This window comes from Marmota marmota, unplaced genomic scaffold, assembly GCF_001458135.2.
Source record: "Marmota marmota marmota unplaced genomic scaffold, marMar, whole genome shotgun sequence".
Classification (NCBI taxonomy): domain Eukaryota; kingdom Metazoa; phylum Chordata; class Mammalia; order Rodentia; family Sciuridae; genus Marmota; species Marmota marmota.
This window is the reverse complement of record NW_026000026.1, coordinates 35,652,311-35,669,459: the sequence shown is the minus strand read 5'-3', so window position 1 is coordinate 35,669,459 and position 17,149 is coordinate 35,652,311. Positions and strand designations below refer to the sequence as shown.

General features: G+C 37.4%; 1 long non-coding RNA gene across 1 annotated transcript in view; it reads left to right on the top strand.

Annotated features, from left to right (window-relative positions):
• Positions 1-16,342, top strand: part of LOC125619052 — a 50,340-nt gene extending 33,998 nt beyond the window's left edge. The window contains exon 4 of the long non-coding RNA XR_007350524.1: positions 15,754-16,342. This is a non-coding gene — a long non-coding RNA (uncharacterized LOC125619052). The remainder of the gene's footprint in view (positions 1-15,753) is intronic.
• Positions 16,343-17,149: the final 807 nt, after the last annotated feature.

Genomic DNA, 17,149 nt, shown 5'->3' with positions numbered 1-17,149 from the left:
TTTTCATACCTATTTCCTCATGTGTGGGTATAGGGATTATGACGATACCTACATCATAGGATTCTTTTAAAGATGGAATAAGTGCTCAATGAATCATTATTACAATAACTATTACATATTAGACATCAGACAAGGCATTCAAGATAGAAGTAGGAATAAGATACAGTCCCTGACATCAAGGAACAATAGGGAGCAAATCCAATGGGAAGAACACATAAGTGAACTGACTGACCACTGCAATTCATAGAAAGAGTGTTCAATCCACTGGACTGGGGGAGAGGCAAGTGACAGGACCATTCTTTGCTACCCTGTCTAATTGCATTTTCGAGGATATCAGGTATGACTTCTACATGAGCCCTGGACAAAGTAGGAATTCTCTAATATTTTATTTAATAACTCTTTGTAAAGTGTATCTTATTCCTCACTTTTGTGCCCTTTACTTCTGCCAGGATACCATCTACTAAATAATTTTATTTTCATAGAATAAACATTTTTATTCTAAGAGTTGCAAAGTTTTACTCATCTGACTATGCTTCAAGACAAGAGTAATATTATTAATAATCCAGTATGTAACAACTTCCACTGATAGGTCCTTATCCTTATGTGTTTACATGCACACACACACACACACACACATACACACACACCTCTAATTGCTCAACTGTCATGTATTCAGAGACATTAAAAAAAATGTACTGCATCTAGAGCCAAAAATGCAAAACAGAAATTCTAGTCTCAGATCCACCACTAGCACAGGATCCTGCATGTTAATTATCCTTGTCAAGCCTCAGTCTACTTATCTATAAAATGTGTACACCAGATTGCAGATCCTGGTCCTATTGATTTCAAGGCTCCCATCTAGGGAGATTTGTTAAAATGTATATTCCATCTGCACCTCCTAGATCAGAACTTCCATGGGAGGAACCTGGGAATCTGTACCTCAAATAAGCACTTCAAGTGATTAGGACAATCAGCCAAGTTTGAGAATTCCTTTCCCAGTTCTCATATCAAAGGACCTGCTTTGGAGATCCCTATACAGCCTGGATGTGAAACAGAGAAAATGCTATGGCTCAAACAGGGAAGTGGGAATGACAGTCTGCCCTTTCCCCTCCCTTGTGCTCAGAAACACACTTACTTTTCACTTCCCAATTGCAGTTTCTGATCAATATAAATGTCTCAACCATGTGTAATTCTTTCACAATGATGGCTAAGAGAAAAGAAAACACTTTGATTATTTTGATACCTCTTAAAGGCTTAAAGCCAGCTTTCAACATGTGACACAAAATCTCCTTCATCAGATAATATTGTTGCAGTTGCTGAATTCGGGTTGAATCAGATGCATATCTTCAATTGTTTCACTTACTCAACTGTGTTATTTTTAAATCTTATTCCATCCTCCCTGTTTATAGAAAGATACATTTAAGGAATTATACTCAGCTTTACTGGCTTTGATGGAGCCTCTTCTATAAAATGCCACTTTGCTAGGGCTTTCACTCAACTGACTTAAGAGGAAAATTCTTCCCACCCTCCCAGGGGAGCTCCAGGGCTTTGCTTTGCAAACTCCAGCATAGGAGTTTTTCTGGATGAGCAGAACTTCCTGCGAGAGCTTCAAAGTCAAAAAGTTTCCAAACTCCAAACTAAATTGAGGAATATGTATATGCTCATTAAATACAATCATACCCTACCCCCCATATCATGCAATCATCCAATCCAAATCCTGTAGGAAACTAACTTTTAAGAAATAGAGATGTTGTTCCTTCTCAGGTTGTGGTACTAGAAACTTGATCCCAAGGAGCCCCATTTTCTATTGAAGGGTTCTCAGTTTGTAGAATTTGACTAACTGCCTGGTTCCAGCTTTTGCTAGTTACATTTGATTTAACAAAGTACTTATGCTTTTTGTATCTCAATTTCCCCCATGTGCAAAAAAAATAACAATGCCAAAATAATAGTGCCTACCTTAAGATGTTGGCTATGCGATTGTACTCATTCATTTGAAGGCCACATCATTGTTCTCTCTCCCATAGTCTGAGGGACACCACAGGCTGAGTCCCATGTGCTCCATTTCAAATTGCCATGTGAAGTCATCTTAGTAACTCTAGCACACCAACTAAATCAGAGCATCATTGCTTCAGCTCACCCCCTACTGCCACCATCCTGGAGATGAAAGATGTACAAGTCAACCTTAGTTGACCTCCCTTGCCGGCATCCAGTAGACAACCAACAAATATTTGGGTATTTAAAATCTTCCTTCCCATATCTCCCCGCTAACACACTCAGCCTGTAGCAATGGTCATCTAAAAAATTAGCAATCTCTATAAGAGTGGCCTTCCAAAGGGGGAAAAAAGTAGAGAGAACAAAGAGAAGTTCTGGCGGGGTTGGGAATGCTTTGCCATGAATAGCCAGGGATTGTTATATCCATTGGAAGGGAGGACGTGAGTAGAGGTGATAGACATTTAAATGGAATTCCATCTGTTCTTCAAAATTTAAGCCTTTATTTGATGTGGATGAGAAAGTATAGAACCCTGAGTCATGTCTAGGGAAATGACAGGAGAAGTATCCAAGACTCTAGATGAGTTACTTGGCAAAGGAGACTGACAGTCAAATGGTCAGGCGTGTTCGAACAGTTTCTCCACCAGAAAAGCTTGAATAACATCAGCACATTGGCCTTAGGCCCTCTCGAGCTCATTTCCTACTGAGCAAGATGGCTCTGCATTCAGCCAGGCCAATGCAAAACCAAAATCAAGCAGAAATTCAACTGATGGCCAAGTTTCCAGAAAGGGGGGTGGGGGGGAACTTATCACTAAAGTGACAAAACCTAAAATGTCGCTGATTTAAAATACGGGATTCTGAGAGTAGATGATTCTTACTAAAATTAGACTTGAAAGATGCTCTTGATTGACTTCAGAGTCATGCATAATGAAGCTAAGGATAAAAATTACTTTCCCTCAAGAGTTAAAAAATAGAAAATCACCACTAGTGAAACATAATGTTCAAAATACATGGCAGAGAGTTGGCTCTTTATGAAGTTTTTATTACATCCTGTTCACTGGAACACTAAAAACTCAGCCCGTTCCCAGAACCTATTATCATAGTTAGAATTCTGATATTTAGAAGAAATAGAATGAACTTTCAATATTTAATTCATATCTGAGGGGAGGGGACTCAGAACAAACAATTCTTCTCAGGAAAAATAATATGAATTATTCAGAAGAAAAGTCCCCATAATAGTTTAATCATCTCTGTTTCCACAAATTTGTAACTGATAGAGCTTCAGGAAATAAAACAGTTACACCCATACTAGCTCTAACTGAAGGCCCCACGGCATTCTGGGAGTGGTTTCTTCTTATCAGTGTTACTGTAAGGGACACAATAGCTGCTAGGTAATATCAACCATTGGGAGATCAACTGAATTGCCAATTCTCTACCACAACATAGTGGTTCAATTAATGTAAAACTCTCCAATATAGTATCTTCTATTTTTTAAGGATATAAAAAGGAGATGGCTTCTAGACTTCAGAATATCCCAATAAGAAAGTGGTGTCTTTTGGTTTTTTACTTTTTGGTACTAGGTATTATACATGGCTAAGCATATGCTCTACCACTGAACTACACCCTCAGCCCCATAGTTTTCTTATTCATCAAGATGTATGGGGAGTGAAGAAAATGACCTAGGAATGAATATTTACTTATACAGAGTTCCTTTATTGAATACATGCCTATTTTTAAGTCTGATCTCTGTTCTAGACAAAAACACATCTGACTATGTCTGACCCTCATTTCTGTTCTCTTTCTACATGTTACTTGTAGCCACCACAGTCAGTAGGGCTATGCTGCCCCAAGAAAGCCATGTATATGTCCTTAGTTTGGCTAAAACAGAAACAATTGGCACATGGAAAAAGAAGGTAACCAGCACAAAATTGTTCATGTAATAAAGGGCCACAGATATCTAGAGGATGTGCTACTTACAAGAGAGGAAAAGTAAACCGGACTGTAGATTTGGAAAAGAGCAAGGAAGAGAAATGGTTAAAGGAACTGAGATTGGCCCCCCAGGGTGGTTGAGTAATATATGGAGTGTTATTAGATCAAAGTTCTCTATCTCCAAGGAGAAAACAACCAAAAATTGGCTTTAAGTCAGTCCAGAAAGATGTCAGCTTAGCTTTTAGGATAAATTCTTGATGTATAAGTTGATGTGTATCATATTAGGTTACAAAGAGAAGTCTGGTCATCTCCCTCCCAGGAGATGCATGAGACAGGAAAAGTCCAGCAATGCGCATGACCACTTCAAGTGTCCAATTCACCCAGGGCCAGGGGAACACTAGAAGACTTCCTACAGTCATTAGAGACCTCAATTTTTCTGATAATTCAACAAACACAAGACTGTCGAAGTGACTGCTCTGCCCCACATCCACCAATTTTGGAAAATTCCAAATTCTTTTCCTTCCTACAAATGAGGTTAACAGCAAGAACAAAATTTTACAAGGGCGTTTTACAACCAATCAGCACGTTATGGAATGAGACAAATACCTGCTTTTTCCTTAATATGGTAAGTGGCTGCACAGAGTTTAAAGCCAGAGTCTGTTGTAATTAAAAGAATAGGTAGGGTGGGGGAAGCCACATGCAGAGAAATTAAGTAAATAGTGAACATTTCAGGAAAAAAAGTGAACCTAGCTTTCACACAGGGCAAATTCACTGGGTTCTTTAACCAAAGTCAATCTTCCTCATTGAGGAAACACAGGGTCAGGCTTGATGCTTTTAGTCCCAAGGGAAAGTTGTCCAGTTGCCAGAACATGAAGAAGAAGAAAAAAAAGAGAAAAGAAAAATTAGCTTACTTTCTGTTCCCACTATGAAGGGTGGCCTGAGAAGAAATGGGGGGAAAAAATGGATCCTATGTGGAAGCCTATAAGAGAACATCTCCTGCTCATTTCTCCCTTTCTCAGGTAGGTTTACTCCAGCCACACTCACAAGACATATGCAGGACCACAGACTTAGAAGCAAAAGAAATTGTGAAATTCAGTCTAAAACAGGCAGATACGTACATCTCAAAACACCTTATCAGCTAAAGACCAGCGACCCAAGACACTTTTTTTCTTCTTTCACGAGAAAACCACCCAACCCAAGTGAGAAAACACATTAGAAGACAGCCTCATCTCAAGAAGTCACCATGATTCCCAGTTCCCTCTACCCTGAAATGAGACCTCCAGCTTCCCCTGCAGGAGGACGTTTCTCAAAGAGATCTAGCATCCCTCTTTCACAAAGAGGTCTCCATAATCACTTTAATTGCAGAACGTCCAAAAAGCTTTTCACTTCACTTCAATTATGCCTTGAAAATCCCACACCCACATCTAGATATTTTGTGTTGTAGCCACGGAATTTTTTTAAGAAAATTCAATCAGAAACCTTCAGTCCAAATTACTCTGCCTTATGTCATATATGTGGAAATCAAACACCTTGCTAGAAAGCCTGGAACTGTGGTATAGGTGTGTCACAGATATGGTCTTTTCTTGGCTATACACACACACACACACACACACACACACTTCTTTCTTCTGTTTTTGTTTGTTTTTCTTTCCTAGGTTCTAAGGGACAAAAAGTAAAGAAGTCCATAATCCCCAACTTGTACAGTCACCCCCATAAAACAATCCATATCATGTGAAATAACAATACTATCCATTGATATAAAAATGGAAAGTTTCTTAACTATAACTAAGCAAAGATAGCAAAGGTGTCCCCTTTCAGAGCTGATAGGAAATCACAAAATTCGACATAGTACTTGAAAAACTAGAAATCCTAGTCTTAGGTCCTCATTCTTCTTTATAAAGCCAAAAGCTCTGAAAGCTTTCTGGATCCCAAACTGGCTCCATCCTACATTATGTTTTTGATCAATGACACTCTGAAACAATTACTGTTGTAATCAAATACACTTGGTCATGTATAGCCCTTTATGCCATTTATACTTACAGAAAAATAATTCTTAAAACTACATAAATATCAAAACAAAACAAAGTGATCTTGGACATGAACCAACACTGCACAAAAGTCATGGTTTAAAAAGAAACAACAAATAAAAAGACGGAACAAGTATTTTTGAAAGCTCGCAAAATTGGAAACAAGGAAAGTCAATAAAATTTCTTCCAAACCACCTTTCCCTACCACTGGAAAGCATTTTACGAGATAATGAAAACCTCTAGCATGGAGTGATGTGATTAAGTAATAAAGGCCTGAATTTTCCTTCCTATGTAACTCCACAGGGTGCTTCCCAGAGCATTGCAAAAGTTTGTATAAAGAGTTAACTGTGTGTTGGTATACCACCAGGTTACAGGTGTTTGTTAAAGGAGATCCCACTGAGATTTTTCTCTCTACTGTTTAAACAACAGCTTTATTCTGCCTGAATCTAATGGGCTGGTCAGTGAGCTCTGCTCTTCCTAGGAGCTCTGTGTACAGCCATTATAGATGCATCACCTCAGCCTTGAGTCTCCAGATAGATCAAGCATCGCTCTTGAAATCTCAATTCACCCATCAATGCTATCTGGTTGGGAGAAACTGCATGAAAAACCAACTTTCTCTCCACATGCTCACAAGAGAGTGGAGCTCAGTCAACGCAGATATTTTAGTCTATGAAGACAAGATGTATAGCCAGCTGTCAACTCTGAGAACGCAACATATGAAGGATGGTGAATGTGCTCCTTCCCGGGCTTAATCTCATCACTGCTTCCCTCTGGAAGGATGGCTCAGGTCACACAGGTTTGACACAGACTGCTGCTCTGCAGGTTCCCAGTAACACGCAGGTTAAGCCAGCCAATAAATCAACCATCTAACCAGGGCTTCATCACCTTACACCCTGGGCTCTCAGAGTTTTTCAGCCATCTGATATTTCCTTAATGGGATTACTCTGATGGACACAGAATTTCTGGACTCTGTCATTATAAAAAGGACTACTTCCAACAATATTTATGAGATCAAATTCCTCATATTTCCTCCCAATATTCAAACTTTTGCATCCTAAATTCTCCCCTCATAAGACCTTTATATTAATAAATATATATATGTATGTGAGAGGGTGGAGTGTCAGCTTTATTTTTCAAAATTTTTATCTTGAAGTTATTTTATATCTACAAAAAAACACATAGGAATACCACAAAGAAATCCCAATATCCTTTAACCAGATATGATTCAATAATTATTTTCAGTGATGAGGATGGAACCTAGGGCCTTACATATGCTAGGCAAGTGCTGGATCCCTAAGCTATACCACCAGGCCCAGATTCATCAATTTTTCAATATGCTGCCACATGTTCTTTAATAACCCCATTTATATACATATGTGTATAACCATACATGCACTCACTTATAAGTATTTATAAACTATGTGATTATATGCTGTGTGTATTATGCACTTATCCTATAATACTTCAATGTATAGTTTCTAAAAATGAGAGTCTCTTATGTAATCACAGTAGTTATCAAATTTATGAAATTTAACATTGATGTAATACTTCAATCTCAAGACCATATAAAATGTCATCATGCATCCCCAAGAATGAACTTTAAAACAATTATTTCTCCAGTAAAGGATTCAGTTAGATATTATAGATTCCATTAATTGTCATCTCTCTATAGTCTCCTTTAACCTGAAGAAATCCCTCAGCCTCTCAGTTATTTTGTAAAATGTCCCTCTACTTGAGTTTCTCTGATATTTCCTTGTGATTAGGTTCCTGGGTCCCATTTAGGGATAGAACACTACAGAATGACCTGTTCTTCCCAGAGAATCCTAAGAACCTATGAAACATCTTGTGTCTTTTTGGTGATGTTAATTTCTACAACTTAAATTCTCCTCCCATTTCTTAACTCCATAGTGAACTTTTTCCTTCTTTGTTTTGAAGTAACTTGAGATGGTATACATCTTCTATTTCTCATTGAATCCACACCCCTAGACTTAGTATCAATTGATGATTCTTACCTGAATCAATTTTTTCTCTGATGGTCCTGTACTTGCTTGTTAAAGTAGCATTGCAGAAACTTAGCTCCCTGACAACCACTACAGGGCAGAAGAAAACTTTAGACTGCCTTACCAATCAGCAGGCTTCTTCATTCACAGAGTGAGCAGACCATGAAAAGAGGGAAAAGTGAAAATGCATACACTACAATTGGGCCCCCTTTGGCACAACATGCTTCTCTTTTATCCTCATTTTTCTAAAAAAGTCCTGACCCCAGAGGTGAGAGTCGAAATCTGAAATCACGACACCATCTTCCACTCCTTTGATTCAATATCAAGCATTTTTCATTATGATTACATGCAGCCTCTAGTCCAGGGCATTTCCCCCCTTTTGTTTAAATTGCTTCTAGAATAAACATCTCAAAACTTAGGATGGCAGCCAACAGAAGATAATCTCCCAGGGGGAAACATTGGAATCTTTACAATTTCCATCAGCAAGAAGCAGAGGAAAATGAAAAACTGCCATTCATCTCAAAAGAAATTATGCTCTATGGTAAGGTTTCCCACCTTTCATTCCATGGATTGAAAGTATGTTTTCAAAATGTGAAGTTTTATAGATGGTAAAGAAACCACACTGCAACATTTCCCATGGAAACAGAAACACATATGCATATATTATATCAATCTGTACACACATGAACTTTTCCTAGTTACAGGAACTACAAGGATCTCAGAAACCTGATCTGCTAATCATCAAGAGAATACTGTACTCATTGCACATGAAATCAAAGAAAGTGGAACCTACTGTCTAGGGGAATCTATCATTTATCCCCTCTGGGGTTTATCATGTTCGCTAAAAATAAACATATTTCCTTCAGGACAGATGGAAAATGTGAGGTGACAATTCATTCCCCATGAAAAAAAAGTTACTTCCCAAGAGGCAAATTCTCGCTTTAAGGTGAGGAATGTCTACATGCATAAACAACTCTCTGATCCAAGGTAAGACTGTCTACTGAAGTGAGGATTGTATTAATAAAAGCAGAGTTTGATTAAAAATAAAAAATAATGAAAACAATATGATGAGGTCCAGTGTGTAGATGCTGATACAACCAGTCCTGCTTCTCTTATTGCTGATCAGAAGTCTAGAAAATTAGTTCAAGTTTGTCATCTAAGGAAGAGCTGTGCTTGTCTTGCTTCCAAAGTAGGTATTATATAAAGATACTCTATTAAACCGCAGAAGTTCCCAGAAGTGAAAAAGACTACACATTTATACTAAAGTGAAAGAATGTCATATCAAGTTGTACAGTGTCCTGTCAGGATGGGTCTTCTTGTATTTTAGAAGGAAAAGCAACTTAGATAACATTTTACAACAACTTTTACTTTATAGGCAATACAACAAAGACCCAGTTATAATACACATTCATTCAACAACAACAAAAAAAAATGTTTAAAGAGTATTTACCAAGCCCCTGCTTTGTGCTAGACATTGGGCTAAGTCAAGGATATATGCTGGAGAATAAAGTACAATCATCTCTAAATATCCGTGGGATCTGCATCTGTGGATTTAACCAACTATAGGTCAAAAATATATTTTTAATTGCACCTGTACTGAATATGAACCAGATTTTTTTCTTTTCATTATTCCCAAAGCAACCATTTATATAGCGTCTTTTCTGCTGTGACCAAAAGACCTCACAAGAACAATTTCAGAGGAGGAAAAGTTAATTTGGTGCTCACAGTTTCAGAGGTCTCGGTCCACACAGAGCCAACTCCATTCCTCAGAACATCGTGGTGGAAGGGTATGATGGAAGAAAGCAGCTCAGGATTTGGCAATCAGGAAGCAGAAAGAGTTCTGCTCACTAGGGAAAAAATATATACCCCAAGGGCATGCCCCCAGTGACCTATCTCCTCCAACCACACCCTACCTGCTTAAAAAGTTACTGCCCAGTTAATCCCGCTCAGTAGATTAATATACCAATTAGGTTTAGGTTGTCATAACTCAATCATTTCACCTCTGAATTTTCTTGTATCTGAACTTCTGGAGGACACCTCATCTCTAAACTATAACACATAGCATTTACATTGTATTAGGTATTATAAGTAATCTAGAGATGATTTAAAGTATATAGGAAGATGTGCATAGTTATATGCAACTATTATGCCATTTTATATAAGAGATTTAGAATTCTTATATTTTGGTACCCATGACAGGGAGTCCTAGAACCAATCAACAATAGATACTGGGGGATAGCTGTGGATATAATTCCTCCCCTTACAAATATTGTAACATACTCATAGAATTAGTTATTCATAACATCAAAGTTTATTAAAAGATTTTCTGTAGATCAGTAGTGTTCAACATAAATATGAATTACTTATGTAATTTAACATATAAGTAGATACATTGCTTAAAAATGTAAAGAGAAACAGGTAAAATTGATTTAATATTATACTTAATTTAACCTGATATGTCCAAAGTAATCAACATGAAAAATAATTATATAGGGCTTGGTTGTGGGTCAGTGGCAAAGTATTTGCCTTATACATGTGAGGTACTGGGTTTGATCCTCCACACCACATGAAAATAAATAAACAAAATAAAGATATTGTGTCCATCTATAACTAAAAAAAATTTCTTTAATAATAATTACATAGTCAACATAAAAATTTATTTGTATGTTTTACATTCTTTTTCATACTAAATCTTCAAAATCCAGTATATAGGTTACATTTACAAATATCTAAATCGTGAAGGTAAATTCTCATCAGAAATATATAATCTGTATTTCAATTTCATAAAAGTTGTGGTTTAAAAAATTTGTCAAAGTATCAGGTTGCAAAATCAGCACACAAAAAAATCAATAGCTTTCCTGCTACTAACAATGAATGAGTGGAGAAAGAAATCATGAAAATAAATCCATTAACCATAGCCTCAAAAACCAAATAAATAAATAGAATTCTTAGGAATAAATCTAACCATGGAGGTAAAAGAGTCCTACAATCAAAACTATACAACACTGAAGAAAAAATTGAAAAAGATCTCCCATGTTCACTGATAAGGAGAATTAATATTGTTAAAATGGCCATACTACCAAAAGCAACATAGAGATTCAATGTAATCCCCATTGAAATACCAATGACATTCTTCACAGAACTAGAAAAAACAGTTCTAAAATTCATTTGGAAGAATAAAATATCCAGAATAGCCAAAGCAATCTGTTTTAGTCAACTTTTTTGCTTCTGTGCCTCGAAGACCTGGTAAGAACAATTTTAGAGAAGGGAAAGTTTATTTGGGAGCTCACAGTTTCAGAGGTCTCAGTCTGAAACTGTGACAGCCTGTGACAGACATTAGACAGTCTGCTCCATTCTTCAGGGTTCCAGGTGTGGCAGAACATTGCCCAAGAGTGTGCAGAGGGAAATGGCTCACATGATGATCATAAAGCAGAGAGACTCCACTCACCAGTTACAAAATATATACCCCAAAGGCACACCCCCCCAATGCCCACATCCTCCAGCCACATCCTGCCTGTCTTCAGTTATCACTCAGTTAATCCTCATCTAAACCATAACACAATCCTAAACCAAAAAAGCAATGCTAGAGGCAACACAGTACCTGACATCAAATTATACTACAGAGCTAGAATAACAAAAATTGCATGGTACTAGCATAAAACAGACAAATAGACCAATGGTACAGAATAGAAGACCCAGAGACAAATCCACACATCTACAGTTATCTGATCCTTGACAAATGTGCCAAAAAACATACATTGGAGAAAAGACAGGCTTAAAAAGCAAACGGTGCTGGGAAAACAAATTATTCATACATAGAAGACTGAAAATAGACCCTTATCTCTTACCCTAAACAAAAGTCTGCTCAAAATGGATCCACTCAGTATTAGACCAGAAACTATGCAAACTCCTAGAAGAAAATGTAGGATCAACACTCTAGTGTTTAGGCACAGGCAATGACTTTCTCAACAGGAACCCTAAAACTCAAGAAATAATATGAAATGTTAATAAATAGGATGACATCAAATTAAAATGTTTCTGCACAGCAAAGAAAATTATTAGGAATGTGAAGAAAACATTTAGAATGATAGAAAATCTTTGCTATCTACTCTTCTGACAGAGAATTAATATCTAGAATATATAAAGAACTTAAACAGTATACCAAAAAAATCAAATAACCCAATTAATAAACAGTTTAAACACACACTTGAATTAAATAGACAATTCGCAAAAGAAATAAAAATGATCAACAAATATATGAAAATAAATGTTCAACATCATCAGCAATTAGGAAAACACAAATCGAACCTCATCTCATACCAGTCAGAATGGCAGTCATCAAGAAGACAAGTAATAATAAATTCTAGGAAGAATGTAGAGAAAAAGTAACTCTTTTACACTGTTGATGGGATTATAAATTAGTGCAATCACTATAGAAATTAGTATAGAGGGTCCTTAAAAGACTAGGCATGGAACCGCCATATGATCCAGCCATATCACTCCTTAGAATTTATTCTGAAGAATTAAAGTCATCATACTATAGTGATACATGCATACTCATGTTTATTGGAGCACAACTCACAATAGCCAAAGTATGAAACCAGCCTAGGTATCCATCAATAGATGAATAGATAAAGAAAATGTGGTATATCTACACACAATGGAGTTTTATTCAGCCAAAAATAAAAATAAAATATCATTTGCAGGAAAATGGATGAAACTATTATGTTAAGTGAAACACTATGTTAAACACAGGAATAAGCAAATTAAGCCAAACTTAGAAGGTCAAAGTTCACGTTTTCTCTCATATGTGGAAGCTAGAGAGGAAAAAGGAAATGAAAGGTATGGGGGGCAGGAAATCTCATGAAAATCAAAGGGAGATCAGTAGAGGAAAGGGAGCAGGGGGTGAGAGGTGGGGAGGGAGGGGAAGTGCTGGGGATTGACATAGATCAAATTATATTGTTATAATGTGTGCATATACAAATATGTATCAACAAATTATAATGCACCAACAAAAAAAGTGTGTAAAGAGAAAAAAAGTTTGTAAAAAAAAAAAAATCGTGCCAAAAACATTCTCAAGATTTCAAAGAGGGGCTGGAGATGTAGCTCACTGGTAGAACATTTGCCTAGCATGTGTGAGGCACTGGGTTTGATTCTCAGCACCACATAAAAATAAATAAAATAAAGATATTGTGTCCATCTGCAAATAAATATTTTTTTAATTTAAAAAAATGATTTCAGGGGCTGGGTGGGGTTGTGGCTCAGTGACAGAGTGCTTGCCTGGCATGTGTGAGGCATTGGGTTTGATCCCCAGAACCACATAAAAATAAAATAAAGGTATTGTGTTCACCTACAACATATATATATATGATTAAACAATATAATTCCTAAGTAACCCTCACTCCGTGGGGTCAGTGGCTGTTGTATTGGGTACAGATCTCAATGACATTTTTTTTTTCCTAAGAAATAAAAAACTAAGCAGGGCAGGTCCACTGCCTACATTGTACATAAGAAAAACAAACACAGTTTAGAGACCATAAAATGACTCATCTGAGCTATAATATTATCACAGTAAGTGTTAAAATCAGAATTCAATCCCAACAATTTGGAAGTCTACTGATCTTTCCCCATAACTGGCTACATTAAAAATCAATGTGAGGATTCTATTCTATTCACAGTACTATGTTAGGTCATAGAGATCTAAATGCCTGAATAATAGGTTTGGACTAGAGCCAGCCCAGAGGGCCCCAGGTAGTCAAAAAGTAGAATCTAGCTACAAATGGGTTATATTGGCCATGTGCAATTTTTCTTTTAAAAATCTGAATTTGAGAACTTCTTAAGAGAACATGCATTTTTCAGTTTACCACTGTCTCCACCACTCCCTATTACTGTGCTTTTCCTAGCCCCTGATGCACTTGAAACTTGCAAATCCAGTGAGGCAATTGACACCATTAAGGGTTTTCAAGCAAGGGAGGAATGAACCAATAGTACTTTCAGAAGACAATCTGGTCTTCTGTGAAAGCTAAGTTGGTAGCAATAAAAACTGCCACCAAAGAGACTCATTTACTTGAGTGCTATCCTTTTCAAAATCCGTTTTGCTTCTAGTTCTCATTAAAATATTTTTGATTCCAAGAGAATCTTCTGGAGTGTTTAAAGCTTTTATCCAATGGCTCAAAAGAAGTATCTAGTGAAAAAATAGAACCTCTCTTCCTCTCTCACATCTCTCTCTCTCTCTCTCTCTCTCTCTCTTTCTCTCTCTCTCTCTCTCTCTCACACACACACACACACACCTGTCTCTACCTGTCCTACCTGTGGAGCATCTGGATGACCCCTACTTAAGGCTTTTGAGCTGATGATTAAGGTTAGGATTTTAAAAGTTTAAAGACATCCTTTTTTTTTTTTTAATTTTTTATTGTGGGTTGTTCAAAACATTACAAATTTCTTGACATATCATATTCGACACTTTGATTCAAGTGGGTTATGAACTCCCACCTTCACCCCATACACAGATTGCAGAATCACATCAGTTACACATCCATTGATTTACAAATTGCCATTCTAGTGTCTGTTGTGCTCCACTGCCTTTCCCATCCTCCACCATCCCCCCTCCCCACCTCTCCCCTCCCCTCCCCTCCTCTCTCTCTACCTCCTCCACTGTGTAACCCTGAGGGTCTCCTTCTATTACCATGCAATTTCCCTTCTCTCTCCCTTTCCCTCCCACCTCTCATCCCTGTTAAATGTTAATCTTCTTCTCCTGCTCTTCGTCCCTACTCTGTTCTTAGTTACTCTCCTTATATCAAAGAAGACATTTGGCATTTGTTTTTTAGGGATTGGCTAGCTTCACTTAGCATAATAAAGACATCCTTTTTTACCACCATACCTGCCTGCTGAGAAACACTGGACAAAACCTATAACTTTCATATATCTGTGTTCTTTTCTTGTTAAGTATAAAAATTATTAATTTCTCACCTTTGTTACACAGAATTCTGAAGATTAGATTTCACATACCATCAACGAAACTATAGGAATGTTGACTTTGACATTATTGTTGGGGAAGAGGATGTGACTCAACTTTGAGAGGCATCAGTTTTTAGTTGCCCCTTATAGGTACAAAGTCAAAAGGGCAAAAGAAATTAACCAAGCTAACTCTACCAGATTAAGTTGATTGTTAATCTGTTGTAGCTCTGAGATATTATATTTATTATAACTCAGGAGAAGATGAAAATTTGTTTAAGACAATTCCCTAGAACAGCCCACCTATATTTTTGTAATTAATTTCAGTTTTTTATATATGAGAAAAATACTTTCTTACCTGTTGCAATGGTTGTATTGAGCAGGAAAATCTAAAGCAGAGATTCTCAAACCTGAATATTAAGAGTTATAATGGGAGGTGAGGATGAGGTTTAACATGCATATTTCTGAGACTCAGCCCCAGAAATTCTAATTCAGTAGATCTGGGACACTTCAAGTCCTACAGGTGAATCTGAGGCAGGAGTTACCCATAGATCACATGTTGGAAAATATGGCTTCAGCAATTGGACCTGGGGCAGAAATCCTAGCCTTATTGAAGATTATTTCCCAATTAAGATACAATGGATTATTTGCATTGATGATGCCAAGTAATTTTCTCTGTGTGTCCACACTCTCCCGTGTGATTCTGCAGTCCTGCCATCAAGAGGAAGAATTTATTTTCTTCCCTTTTGAATCCAGGCTGGTCTTGTGACTTGCTTATAACTGTGCAGTGGAAATACTAGTGTGTCAGTTCCATGTGTGAGCCTCAAGAAGTTTTGCATGCTTCTCTCACCCAGATCTTTGTCATCACCATCTGAAATAGCCCAGAGTAACCTGCCGGAGGATGGGAAAATGCTTGGAAGAGATCCCAGCTGTCCCATTCAAGATGATTGTGGACCACCCTACAGTCAGCAACCATCAAGCATGTGAAAAAACCCAACCTAGATAAGCACCCTGTCTGGCCTACAGCTAGCCAGAGATGCATCATGAGCCTGGCCAATATCAGAAGAGCTGTCCATCTGACCCAGAGGCAATAAATAAAATTCCTGTATTGGGCCACAAGATTTAGGGTAGCTTGCTATTTCACAGTGCTGATACATAAAGCAAAGTCCTTACTACTTGTCCTCTGTTCGAGAGAATCTGAATAGACGATTCTTACACAGAAGGTAACTCCATGATATTTTGGCAGATAAACCCATGGCCATGCAGGTAAACACCTTTTGGTTTCACTGATTTTTTATCATGACCCCATAACTCTCCCAACACTGGTGGACTGAGGCGATGGCCAGAGAGATAGTATAAAATGAGAAGTAAAACCAAGCACTGAACAATGTAATAGTAAATAAAAATACAAAGTGACATTATGTAAAAGCATTGCAAAATTAAAGACCCAAATCCAAACTGAATAAACGATTTTTTTCCCCACTGTTCCTTCAGGGTTTTTGTTCATCATAAAAGAACACAAAAGACAGAGAATGCAGTCTTTTGAATGAGAAAGGAGATCCATGTAATCTGGTATTTATCATAGTTCCTATAAAATCCATCTGGTCTATGTGAATTCCTCAAAAGCACTCAAAATCAGGTCTTTTAAAGCTCCCCAAATACAAAACCAAAATTAAGACTTTCCTAATAATTCAAATGCAGCTTTGCTGAACCTTACCACTACTAAATCATCACAAGCTGACTTGTGTATATAGAATCAGATTGTTAGAGAGACCAGGTCTCATAAGGGAAACACATCTCTGGGTTCCTAGAATATTCATAGCTTTGGCACCAGTTGTATCACTTTCTGCTTGTAAAGCAATGCCCGTGGTATAGGGAACTCTCAAGAGTGCTGGGCTGCAGGCGAGCACACCATATGTTCAACAGGGCACAGCACAATGCCTGTAAGTCAAGGGTGACGCTCTGACTAAGAATCTCTTTACAAACTTGGCTTTACATGAACGTAATGGGCACATTATATTCAAAGGCCAGAGAGTTACTCCTTTTGTGTGACAGATAATTATTTCACTCATATAGAAGAAAGAACAAAGCCTGGCAAAAATCATAGTGAATCCCCATCACTGCCCATCTACAAGCACGCAAAAATGGAGACAAAGAAAAAAAAAGTCTATTTGCCCATTAGAGCAAATATTGGCCCCATAAGGTTTCCATAACTTCCTGAAAAATTTAATCCTCATAGTAGTAAAACAA